The 13,244-nt window shown below is 41.0% G+C and overlaps 1 protein-coding gene across 6 annotated transcripts in view; it reads left to right on the plus strand.

Annotated features, from left to right (window-relative positions):
• Window positions 1-13,244, plus strand: part of Spats2l (spermatogenesis associated serine rich 2 like) — a 158,366-nt gene that overhangs the window by 37,528 nt on the left and 107,594 nt on the right. Inside the window, exon 3 of one of the 6 annotated variants that reach the window (XM_063259521.1) lies at window positions 12,104-12,296. The exons of 3 other annotated variants lie outside the window; for them this stretch is intronic. The gene's annotated coding sequence lies outside the window, so the exon portion shown is untranslated. The remainder of the gene's footprint in view (window positions 1-12,103; window positions 12,297-13,244) is intronic. 2 more of the 6 variants (XM_013145252.3, XM_013145253.3) reach the window with 2 other exon arrangements.

Genomic DNA, 13,244 nt, shown 5'->3' on the forward strand with positions numbered 1-13,244 from the left:
ATGTCAGGCTGCAAACTGGTTCTGGCATCTAGTTGGGAGTTGTTATGACTTATATCTAGATATCCCTCCACAAAGTCTCATGTCCTCATAGGAGTGGTGTTCAGGAGTGATTGGATCATGGGCTTGTGGTACTGGATCAGTCCACTGATTGGTTCTTCATAGTTCTGGGTGTGGGTGACAGATTTATTGAAGAGGGAAGACCCACTCTGGTTATAACAATAAGGGAAAGAAAGAGGAAAGAGGGAAGCTGCTTCCTGTCTGCCATGCCATAGATTGTTTCTCCTCTGCAATGTCCCTCTGCCTTGCCACCCAGCCTTGGAGCCAGCTGGCCCCAAGTTACTGGTGTTTAAGTTGACCATCAGTTTTCAATCCACCACATTTGCCTTCTTGGGATGCTGAGAGGTGGGTTACCACCTGCATGCTGGGGTGAATGAAGGGAGCAGTGCAGGCCTGTGATCTAGGCTTGGGTTACTACAGAAATACAAGCACTGCAGAACCTCAGCTGTCAGTCTCACTCTCATATGAGTGAGTGACCAACACATGGACACACTGGGCAAAGGGGAGTCACAGCCCCGGTTGGCTGGAGCAAGACAGTGTAAGCTTTGATTGCAACACTTAGAAAAGCAGGTAGTCTGAAACTCATGAATTTCTTATTTCTGTAATTTTTCTCTTTTTGTCGCCAGTTAATTTTAATTGATAAAGAAAAATTACATATATATATATAGAGAGAAAGAGATATATGCAGTTATGTACAATATATATGTCCATCGCAGAATGGCCAAATTGAGGTAACTGACATGCATACATCACTTATCATTTCTTGTGATGAAAACAATATCAGCTTTTCAAGATTTTCAAGAATACAGTGCATTGTTATTAACTAGAGTCACCGTATTGTACAGTGGATCTTTTGAACTTTCTCCTTTCTAACTAAAATTTTGAATTGTTTATCTAACATTTCCATCCCCCTCCCCTGGTCACTACTATTTTCTTGTATGAATTTGAACGTTTTCTAGACTCCACATATAAGTGAGATCATATGGTAGGTGTCTTTCTGTGCCTGATTTGTCATGGTGTTGGGAACAACAAGGTTCCTTTTTTTCCCATGGCTAAACAGTGTCGTACTGTGTCTGTACCATGGTTTCTTTTCCATTCACCTGAGGACGGGCAGTAGGTTCATTTCGTATCTCGGCTGCCATGAGCATGGCCATGGAGACATCACTTTGACTTGCCCATTTCATTTCTTTTGAATAGAGAGCCAGTAGTGAAAGTGCTGGGTCACGTGAAGATTGTAATTCTGATTTTTTAGGGAACCTCAGATATTCTCCATAATGAGGTAGTTTACAATACATTTCCACATCTTTTCTAATACGTATTACCTTTTGTCTTCTTGATAATTGCCATTCTAACAGGTGTGAGATCGCTCATTATAATTCTTCATATTTCCTGATGGCTAGGGACGTTGAACATTGTTTCCATATACCTGTTAGTTATTTGCATCTTTTCTTTGAGAAATCTATGTTCAGATGCTTTGCCTACTTTTCATTTAGATCATTTGTTTTCTTGCTGTTGAGTTTCTTTTACATTCTGGAAACAAACCCTTGTCAGATTATGGTTTACAAATGTAAACCAATCTGTAAATTGTTTCTTCACCATATTGATTGTCTCCTTTGCTATGCAGAAGCGTTTTAGTTTGGTAAAATCCTGTTCATATAGTTGTACTTTTGTTGCCTGTGCTTTTAAGGGTCATAGCCAAGAAATCTTTGTTCAGACCAATGTTGTAGAGCTTTTCTCCTATGTGAGTAGTTGAATAACTTCAGGTTTCATATTTGAGTCTTCAGGCCATTTGAAATCATTTTTCTGTGTGTAGTATGTCCCTTTATTGAAGAGACTATCCTTTCCCCATTCTGTATTCTTAGCATGTTTGTCAAGAGTTGGCTGATCATAAATGTGTAAATCTGTTGCCAGGCTCTTGTTTTCTTATTTGGCATGTGTGCCTCTATTTATACCAGTTCCATGCTGTTTTGGTTACTATATCTTTATAGCGTCTGTGTGAGTTTTTTATTTTCAACCCATTTCATTGGAGGTATACTTCACCCATTTGAAGTATATAAATTATTTTTCTTTTCCACATTTTTAGTGATTTTGGTTGTACTGATTGATGCGTTTTATATGGCAGATTTGTACATGTACACAACGTACTTTAGTCATTCCCTCATCGTTCCCATTGCCCCATCCATCCCACTTTCACACTTGAGGAACTTTCTGTGTATATATGTTTGGATTGTATTCATCCTTCCCTACTGCCTACCCTTATGTCCTCTTCCCTTCTGTAGTCCTTTCCTTGTGTGTATAATAGTCTCCTTTTTACTTTTTTTTGAGACAGGATTCTCACTTTGTTCAAGCTGGCCTTGAATTCAATGTGTAGGCCAGGTGTCTTTGAATTCATAGTAATGCTCTGCCTCAGCCTCCTGAGTGCTGAAATTACAGGTCTGTGCCACCATGCCTGGCTATCCTTCTACTTTCTTGTCATCTTTTTAGATTTCATGTATTAGGGAGAACATAAAATACTCGTCTTTTCTGAGCCTGGCTTATTTCATTCAACACGATCTCCAAATCCATCCACTTTTCTGAAAATGATAGCATTTTGCTCTTTCTCTAACAGAATAATGCTATACTGTGTATATATGACACATTTTCTTTATCCATGTGTCTGATACCTAGACAGATTCCATATTCTGGCTATTGCAGATTGTGCCTCACTAAGCACGGGCATGCAGAGGGCCCTGTGTTGTTCTGACTTTGACTTCTTTAGGTACCGCACAGACCAAGGATGGTATAGTAGTCACAGGGTAGCTAGCTCTGCAGTTCTTTGAGAACATCCACAATGGCTGTACTAATCTACACTCCCCAAGCAGTGCAGAGGGTCCCTCCCTCAGCTCCACTCCTCCCCACGCCACATCCTTACCAGCATTTATTGCTTTTTTGTGTTCTTGACTAGAACCACCCTGACTGGGGTGAGATGGAGTCTCTACATAGTTTTGGTTTGCATTTCCCTAATGGCTAAAGATGTTCAACTCTCTTTCAGATCCTTATTAGCCCTTTGTACTTCTTTTGACAAATGTCTGTTCATATGGTTTTGCCCATTTGTTATTGGGTTATTTGATTTCTTTTATATTAAGTTTTTTTACTTTCTATGCAGAAGCTTTTTAATTTGATGTGATCCCATTTGCTAATTCCTGTTATTTCCTGTGCTGTTAGAGTCCTATTCAAGAAGTCTTTGCCTGTGCCCATGTTTCCCCTGTGTTTTCTACTCAATATTTTTGGACCAGGTTTTACCACAGGTAACTAAAATTGAGGAAGTAGGAGACTGTGTAAGTCAGTCATGGCTGGTTTGTACAAACAGGGAGTGTCTGGTGTAACATCATCTAACTGAGTAGGTGTCTGTCATTAGTATTCATCAGAATCACAGCTAGAAGCACATTGTCACATTTGACAAATACAAGTGTGTCTACATAGTTTCTCTTCATGCCGTGAACTGCTCATAACATGATTTGTAACCAACTCAGGTAAATTAAAGCATATGACCTTTTTCTAGAAGCCAGTTTGACAATTTTTGTTTGTTTGTTTCTTCAAAATTGATTGATTGTTTTTGTCACAGAAATTTTGTTCCCTGGTGTTTATGCTAAATAAATAATTAGAAAATGTGCAAAAGTTTTAGCCACAAAAATGTTCATTATAGTATTGTTTATAATGTAATAAATAGGAACTTATTCAGGTCTAGCATGGTGGCGCATGCCTGTTATCCCAGCACTTCGGAGGCTGAAGCAGGAAGATCACGGTAATTCGAGACCAGCTTGTGCTATAGTGAAGTCAAGGCCAGCCTGAACTACGTAGTGAGACCCTGTCTCAAAATAAAATAAAGTAACATAAAATAAAATAGAAATTTGTTTAAATGACATTTAAAAATTAATTATATATTGTGTTGCAGTCATACAGTGTTTAGAGGATATTGTAGATAAATATTAATAATGAAAAGATGTTTATATTATGTTGTGATTACAAAAACAAATATGAGCAGTAGAGCTACATTTTTACTAGTGTATGACTATATTCTACAGTAGAATTATAATTAAGAGTTTAAAAAGTAGTTCTCTGGATAGTAAGATTATGGATTTAGAATGCTCTTTCATTTTATCTGTCTTTTAATTTACCTATTCTGAGCATATACTGCTTTCTTAATAAGAATGAGAAAGAAACAAACTAGTTTATTTTTTAAATTAAAAGGAAAATTTGTGAGCCAAAGCATATGAAAGAGACTGACTCTGGGTAACTGGGAGACTTCCCATCATGAATTTTAGCTGAATCTGTTTGTAAACATAGTTCGGCTAACATGTGTGCCACCCGTTTATGAAAGGACTATATTGATTGGATCAGCACTGAGGTTTCTTACTGTTCCTGGTCCCAGGCCTATATTTCCTTGGTTCAACCAGGGAACCGCCAGATGACAGACTCCCTGCCTTTCTCTGTTTACAAACCACTGATAAGAAGGACTCATTGTGTTATTTGCAGTGTGCTTACAGGAACCCACCCTGAAACATTACCCTTGATCTCTGCTCCTTTGAATAGAGAGGGTCAAAAGCCCCAGCTCCCCATCTCTTGCTAGGGTACTTTATAGTAAGGACTATATAGCTGGGAACTGTGCAGTGAAGTCTGGCTGAGAAGCAGTTGAGGCAAATTGTAACAAAGAATTAACTCCCACTAGAAATAAAATACCCCAGATGTTAACTCCAGCTCTCTCAGCCTGTTCCTTTTGTATCAGGGGAGTTTTGTCTGCCTGTACCACAAGACCTTGAGCTCAGCAAGGCAAAATGCTGTCCAGTTTTCCTCATTAACCTCTGCAGCACAGATCATGGTAGGAATGCCCATTTCTTCCACTGTAAACCTGTAATTTTATAATGGCGCCACAGTGCATGTAGATGAAGTGGATTACTGGACACAGTTTCTGTGCAGACACCGGTAGAAGGAGCCCTACTCTACAGCTCAGGAAATCCATGCTTTAACCTACTTATTGTGAGCCATTGGAGAGAAGACCCAACCTGGTAGGCCTAGGAAGGTGAGAGGGTTCAATATGGTAGCTTGTGGGCTTCCTCCCAGGTCTTATCTGACCGGTCTGTGACCTGCAAGGTCCAATTGTTGTCTCTTCTGTAACTGAGATCAAAGATGTCACATCTGTTGACAGACCTTTCCTGTGGGGCCCCTGCTACACACTTCTCTGGGCCCAATAGATCATTGTTTTCTTGTTTTTCTTCTTTCGTGCCACACTGCATAATTTCAGAGAGAAGCACATTTTGGCATTCTCTCTATCCTTGAAAGTATTATATACCTTTGTGACCAGTGAAAAATATTTTTAAAAGCAGCTGCTTCCATTATTCTCCAATTTTTAAGCTACCCCCTGGGCACTAAATGTCAATTCAAACATTCCTATATTGGTTATTATTTCTAACCTAGCCAGTGGAAGTCTAAGACATAATTTGAAACATAAAGATTCCTGTATGAAGATAATAGCCTTATAAAAATATACTTTGATTTATTCCTATAATTTAAAAAGAAATTAGGATTTTTTAACATTTTAGCAGCATTTTATTCAGCGTCTAAATTGAATATGCAAAATTGGACTGTAGTACATGCTTCTAGACACTGCATTTTTAATTGTAGAGAATATTTTTAAATTGAGTAATAATTTCAGATGAAGCTACTAGAAAACAAAAGATTCTTGACTAATGAAATATCTTACAAATCAAATATGGATTTTCACTGGCTATGTAATTTATAGACTCTGAAATAGGAGTGAGTCGTTCCTCTTCACATATGTCGGATATGTCCTGTTTTCTGTGGTAAGCACAAAAAACAACCAAAATAGACCTCGGCAGAGACTGCTGCCTTCTGGCTCAGTACCCCTTCCTGCCTCCCTTTTAGTAACACATCTTGATTTTTAACTGCAGGGGCAGTGTGTTGAGCCTCCCTTACAGGTCAGAGAGGATGGCACAGTGATCCTCAGGTGAGATTTCCAGAGACCTCTTCAGCAGGAGTAGACAGGGTTGCAAATGCCTTGATTGTCATCTCTTTGTTATCTCCTTTCTGAGCTCCATGTGGTCCTGAGGTGGCTCAGGCAACTTAATTCTCACCATCTGCTTCATTCAAACCAGCAAGAGTCTCATTTCTTAGTAACATAGAGACTGTCCCAGCTTGTCCTTGGCCCAATGACCCCGTTGGGGCTACTTTGAACCCATAACTGAGATGCTAATGCATTACTCCTGGGCGATAGTTCCCACTCTGGTAGGCCTAGCCTAAAGGTAGCTTTACTTAGCCCCCAGCGAGGCAAGTCTTGAATCTTCTGGGGCTAGAAGTAGGGCTGGACGAATACTGGATGATCAAACCATAAATATCTGCCCACTAAATTTGCTACTTTCTCCCTAAATTATCATCATCTCTATCTCATAAACTGGCCATTTACTCTATAAAGTTACGTGAAACAATGATATGGCTGTTGTATTTATTTATAGTAAGTAAAATTGAAGGCTGAAAGCCACACCATCAATCCAGATTAGATAACAAAATATAGTTCTTCTAGTTTTTTGGGGTGTCTTACAATAAGCCAATAATTTCCCTTTCTTATTATCACCTAGTCTATGTATGGCCTTCTAAAAGGATTGCATCCCAAGTTAGCAAAAAAAAATCTTGTTTAATCCCACAGCAACTATATTTTTCAGTATAGCTTGCTGATGTAGCAAAGGACATTGTTTCTGAACATTAAGTTGTGTAACAAGTTAGAGCTAAATGATATTTAAAACAACTTGAGATAAGCCCTGAAAAAGTAATGCTTTAAAATAGTAATGTCAGCAGGCTGTTATGTAAGTGTAATCCTGTGTTCTGAGTATAGAAGGGTTCTCCCATCAGGCATGAATGAGTATGCAGAAGTGATTTGGAAGTGACCCACTGCAGATGCAGGTTGGGATATTCACAGTAGGTGATCATGACCACAGTTCTGCGAGTATTCAGAAGGCCTTCAGTTAGCTTATTGACTTTCCAGGTTGCTGCCTGGTTTGCAGCTGAGAGGCCAACCAGGTCAGTCCTTTGAAGCCACAGGAACATGCTGGACAGTGAACTGGGAATAATCCTGTATAGCCAGGCCCTGGCTATACAGATTGAAGACCAGGGGACTGGGTGGAATGAGACATCAAGGTGGATAATGGAGGCACAGGTCTACCTCAAGCGGCTCCCAGCAGCCCCTGGTGGTGCCACATGCTCAAGAGATCACTTATACCCTGGGGGCCTCACCTGGCTTTTTCAGTTGCAAGCTCACCTTAAGAAGCCTCTTTCTGGAGGAATAACGTCATGGCATCAGGAGATCAGCAGAGCTTCAGGTGGAAGATGACCATTGAACGACTGGAGAGAGTGCCTCGCCCTTCCTAGCAGGTACCTAAGCCACAGTGCTTCAGATTACAAATGAGGAAACTGAGTCCTGGTAAAGCAGCATGACTCAAAGGCCACATTAAGAGTCCACAACAGACAGGAACTAAACCCAAGGTCAGGAAAAATACTGTCACAGTTCTAGCCACTGGATCATCTGTCTTCTGAACTGCTTCTTCTGATCATCTGTGAGTTGACAGTCTCATCCAGCCACTGGATGACAGGAATTTATTCCCTTCAACAAGTTTGTTACAAGCCACCTTCCCTTCCTCAAGATATCAGCATGAAAGTCTTCCTCCTGCGACTACCCAGTGTCCCAAGAATGACACCCACATCTCCTGCCAGAGGTCTGAGTAGCTACTGCCCTAGGCTGTGCATGGGAACAGCCTGAGGCCTCCCTGTCCTGTCCAGACTTCTCTGAAGGCCCTGGAACAGGGCGTCTCCACCTGCCCTCCACAGGGCCTCACAGGTTGTTTTCCTGCAGGATAAACCACTGTGTCCCTCACAGGTGGGATAGACAGGAGGCTAACTGTTCTGAGTGAGCAGATCTGTCATTGGAGCCTTCTCAGGTGTTCTGACAGCCCCAGATGGCTTCTCCCTGGGTTTTTGGCTGTGGACCCTGACCTCACAGAGGGCTCACTGTCCTGTCAGCTCTCTCCATCTTTCAGGATGGTTGTCTTAGGTCTCAGCCATCATTGTCTCCTCTCCCAGTTTTTGTCCCTTGAGCTATGCCATTTTTCTTTTCTCACCATCCTTGCAGGTTTAGGAAGGAAGCAGAGACTAGCACAGTGTTTATCATCTCCTTCTCCCAGTGCTGGTAGCCTTTTTTTGAGCACATTGTCTAAAATTTCATCTCTTAATAGAAGCTTGTAGTGTGCCTGACCAGGACTGGGTGCAGGTTTGAGTGGTTTGTTTGTTTGTTTGTTTGTTAAGGATTTGGTCTTCAGCAGTAGATACTGAGTAAAAGAAATCTTAATTCTTGAGTGTGAAGAATTTCCATCCGTGAAGATTATACCATATGTTCAGTCTCTGCCAAGAACATTCAGAAAAATGCATCTTCTCAGCTGTGGTGTTATCAACGAAAATTAACCTCACAGTATGGTTTAACAGTCATGTTTAGGAAAGCCTGGGGACGGGAGTCTGCAGGCACTGGAAAGACTTCCTCTGTCCCGGTATGCCAAGCATTGTGGCAGTGTTTGTGGTTTCAGATGCTCTGCTCCAAGTGTATAAGAACCAGCAATACAGAGGAACTAAAATTTATTAAGTGAATAAACTTGATGTGTGGTAGATTTTGTAACTGTAGCAACACATTTGCACTAAATACGTTTGAAGTCAACACACTTTCTCAAGATCCTAAAAACTTAAAATTTAATGAGTGGCACATATATTATTTTGCCATAGACTAAAATTTTCCATGAAAATATAAAACACTATTTTGTCACTAACGTTTCTCCACCACCTCATGTATTTTAGTTAATGCCACATTATTCCTAGTGTTCTAACATACAGAGTTATTACCAAAGGGGTGCCTCTAATATAGTATTCAAAACTGATGACTGATTTACATAGCTTTAAGCTATGATAGATGGAGTAGTGAGATTTTTATATCCACCACCCCCAGTAGTGAGAGTTACCAGTAGAGTTTTTATTTTGTTACAACTGTGGTTCCGCCATGTAAAAGCATAGCTAACAGTAATGTAGACTTTCACTAAGGTGGCCCTTGGTAAACATCTTTATTTGGAAGCATTGGATTCTGGAACTCTCCAAAGGCTTTGGGTTCCTGTCCCTAATCCTTGACATCTTTCTTCAGGGAATAGAAACCCCGGGCATCTAAGGTCCATGGGGATCTAGGTCATTGTTGCTCCATTCAGGGCCACCTTCTGTCACCTTGCAGTGGACCATGAACACATTGTCCACAATCTCCTGTGAAGTCTTGCTGGCCACCTTTCTGGGTAGGTGGCTCCCCATTTCAGTGACCTCTCAGTTTCATGTCTGTGATCATTAGTGCTGTGACTTTGCCCCCTGGGTTGCAGCACAGAGAAATGCCTGTTGAATTTCTGTTCTAAGTTTGTTTTTGTGTGTGAGCAAAACTGACAACTGAAGGACCGTACAAAAGATGTGCACTTAAAGATATAAAATGAGCTTTCGCAAGTTCTCTGTGAAACATGCAACATTTTGGTTTTAAGGCCACTGTATAAACAGCAGGAGTTTTTAAAATGGCCATGAACTATTTTTCTGCCTTTTATACAGTATTCCAGATAATGGCTTCAGTGATTTTCCCTATACTATTGATCAGTCACATCAGCTTTGCACAGAGGAGCTCAGAACATTCTATGAGTCTGCTCCTGGTTTGTTTTATTTGTTTGTTTTTGTGATACTGAGGATCAAACTCATGACCTCACACTTGCCAGGCAGGTACTTATGCCACTGAGCTAAATCCCCAGACCTGCTCCTGATTTTTAAAAGAGCTGGATTTAATTGCAGGGGGCCTCAGCCTGTGTTCCTGGAGGCTCTTTTCCCCTTTGTCCTGGGAGGGAGAACTATTCTTACTGCCTCCCCTTCCCTCACGAGTCCAGGAGAAATTAGGTGCAGGGTAGGTCACCGCCTGCACACCTGAATTCCAGGTCAGGCTCTCCACACAATTGCTCTCTTAATCCTCAGCATCATGGGCCAGGGAACCAAAGGAGGTGAAAGGGTAATGAATTCCTCCAGGCAGTGATAAGAACTACATTCCACGAAGATTAACACACAAAACCCTGCAAATATGAGGGAAAACATGAAGGGGAGGAAGCCCCGCTGACACACAGCCACCCACCCAGGGACTCTGCCCTGGCTCACAGAGCTGTATGGAAGCCCAGCGGCCAGGGGCCAGGCCACTGCACAGTAGCATCTGCCCAGCAACAGTAAAGCATGGAACACCACAGCCTTCACCTCTGGGATAATCTTGCTACTGTTGGAAGATGGTGCCCTTCGCAGTATCCTGTGCTGCCTTTGCCAGCTGCCTCTGATCAGAGCACAGAACATTTTCCAAATACTTTGATTTCAGACTTTCCAACCTAGAGGAGCAAAAATACAGAATGAAAAGTCCATTTAATCTCTTAACCACATCTGAGAACACTGCTCTGGAAATGGAAATTTGACCCCATTTAAACTTCACTAAAACAGCGTGATCGCTGCATTGAAATTTGGGATCTTGATTGTACGACTCAAGAGGAAGTCTCTTGTCTGTGTTTTGATGGATGTATTTGGTGAAACTTAAAGGCAGTATTATTCTTGTCTGCTAATCAAGGGCCAGAACCAACCCACACACATCTGCCTTGCTCCTACTGCCTGTTATGAAAATAAATCTCTCATTTTTTCAAATGAAGTCACTACGTCTAAAACAGAAGACAGAAGGAACAAATGAATGTGATCCCTGGATATTTTCACCTCCTTTCATCCTTCTTAATCTTCTACCCACAGTAGCTATGATACCAAAATTTTCAAACTTTTAAATTTAACCACCATTTTCTCATCATCTCCCATCTTTTAGGGGGAAATCTGATGTAGGTTAAGTTATCACTAAAATAAAAGCAAAAGGAAAACAACCTGAAAATATTTACCATTCAGATCCATTATCTTTGAAAACAGTAAACTCCAGTTGAGCAGTGACTTCTACAAGTACTGTCCTCTAATCTAAAATAGAAATATGTGCCATTGTTGTGGGAAACTGCAGCTTTTACATTTTCTTGACAGAACTCAGGTCTCTCTTGAGTGAGAAGAAAAGATCCCATAATATCCAAGGGATCCTTTGCTGTAGATACGCAATCCATATTTGCATGTGATGTCCATTGGAAATACACTCTCTTGATGTCTGAATGGGTTTGACAGAGTTAAGTTAAAGATTTGCCAAATGAGTTGGTTTTGGAGAAAAGTTGCCTCAAGAAGGCATATTGGAGCAAACCTAAACTTAGTCAACCTGTGTAATTATTTGCCTGTGCCCATAATTTTAACAATGTGAATCATTACCTTAAACTGTCTTTTATCCCAAAGAAGAAAAGATGCATTGGCAGAGGACCAAAAATGTTAATGGAAGCTCTCTGTGCGCAGTGTAAAGGTGTCAGTGCCCCTCACTTTGCACAGCAAGCGAGCGTGACTCTGGCCTGTGACCCTGGGAGTGCAGGCCCAGGTGTTGTGTCTGTAACCAGCCAAAGTGAAGGACTCGAGATGGATCTAGCCATTCCACTTACCTCACTGAGGTGAAAGCTAGATATTGCTAAGGATTATTGTTACTATCCTTTTTTTGCAGCACTTAATAGAAAGTACAAGCAGCCTTTATCTGTCTGTAGATGTATTTTAAAGTATCTGGGATACACAAGAAAATACTTTTCAGTTGAAGAGAAAACTGACTATGTTAGTTATTTGCTGTGTCTGACCAAACTAGGTTTTAGCAACAAAGGTTGCTAACCCTTGCCAGGGTTGTGTTTCCTAACTAAACATGACATTTAGGAAATGTCGACTGTGAGTGACTTTTTTAAAAAATTGTAGTAAGGTATGGTTGGAGATTGGTATAATCCTGGGCTTACAAAAAGCAGACAAACAAGTCTCCAGCAGAAATAAAAGGCTGCCTTTCCTCCACTGCTTTTCTCAGCGTCCCTTTCTGTTCCCTTCTTCACTCCTCCCCTGTCTGTCCCCGAAGTGCCAGAGCCCCTCCAGCACTGCTGTGGAAACTTCCTGTGGAAAAACTCAACCCTTCTGGAAAAACTGGTTTCTGAAACGAAGAAGAAGCTGGGCAAAGCAGACACAGCCAGAGATCTGCCCAGGGTGGCTCCTGGCAGGACCAGGTAGGCACCCAGCATTCCTCTGATCCACATGATTCTTCTGCACTTCATTTCCTCCCATTCTTTGGTGTTCCAGTGTGCATTTTTAAAATCCAGATGTCTATAAGTCATGAAGGAAAACTTCCATTCATGGATACACCCATGTGAATGGCATGAAGCTAGCAACCACACGCATGCACTTGTGTATATACACCTCACATCTGTGCATCAGTTCACATTCCACGGTTTAGGGAAGGCTTCCACACATTTGTCTTCTCAGCTGCTTTACAGATGGTGATACTGGGACTAGAAAGCTTGAAATTATTGAGCTACTGCAAGCGGGATTGAAATTGCAGATTTCGATTCTGAATTGAATTGAATTGAATTCGCTCCATGTTCCTTTGAGTTTAACTGTGCCTTCTTAAGGAGGGAAGCAGACACATTAGCAGATGATTGGCAAGCAGAGTGTGGTTCAAAGACTCTGACATAGTCTGCTATCTCAGACTTCTGCTATTGCAGAAGATTCTTAGGCCTGGAATGTAAGAATTGAATGACTGAGTCTCTTAAGGAAATGTTTCATTACTTCAAGTTCTTCAGAAATGGAGATTATTTGGTCTGCCTACAAAATGCACACAATTCCTAAGTGTTAAGATTTCACAATTTAAGAAACTGGGTGTGGTGATGCATGCCTATAATCCCAGCCCTGGGGAGGCTGAGGCAGGAGGATCCTTGGGAGTTCGAGACCAGCCTGGGCTACAATGTGAGCTCAGTGCCAGCCTGAACTGCATAGTAAGATCCTGTTTCAAAAAAATTTTTTTCACAATTTATAAATATCTATATGTGAGTTAAATTATTAATAAATCTAATTATTTAAAAAATTATCAATTTTCATATTTACAGGCCTATACCCAACACCCAGAATATATTCATGTCAGTGGCTTTAAATTACTTCACTCTTGCTAGGTGGATCTT

Source organism: Cavia porcellus, unplaced genomic scaffold (assembly GCF_034190915.1).
Source record: "Cavia porcellus strain 051 isolate PalLab524CR breed Dunkin Hartley unplaced genomic scaffold, mCavPor4.1 scaffold_12, whole genome shotgun sequence".
In the NCBI taxonomy this organism is placed as follows: Eukaryota; Metazoa; Chordata; class Mammalia; order Rodentia; family Caviidae; genus Cavia; species Cavia porcellus.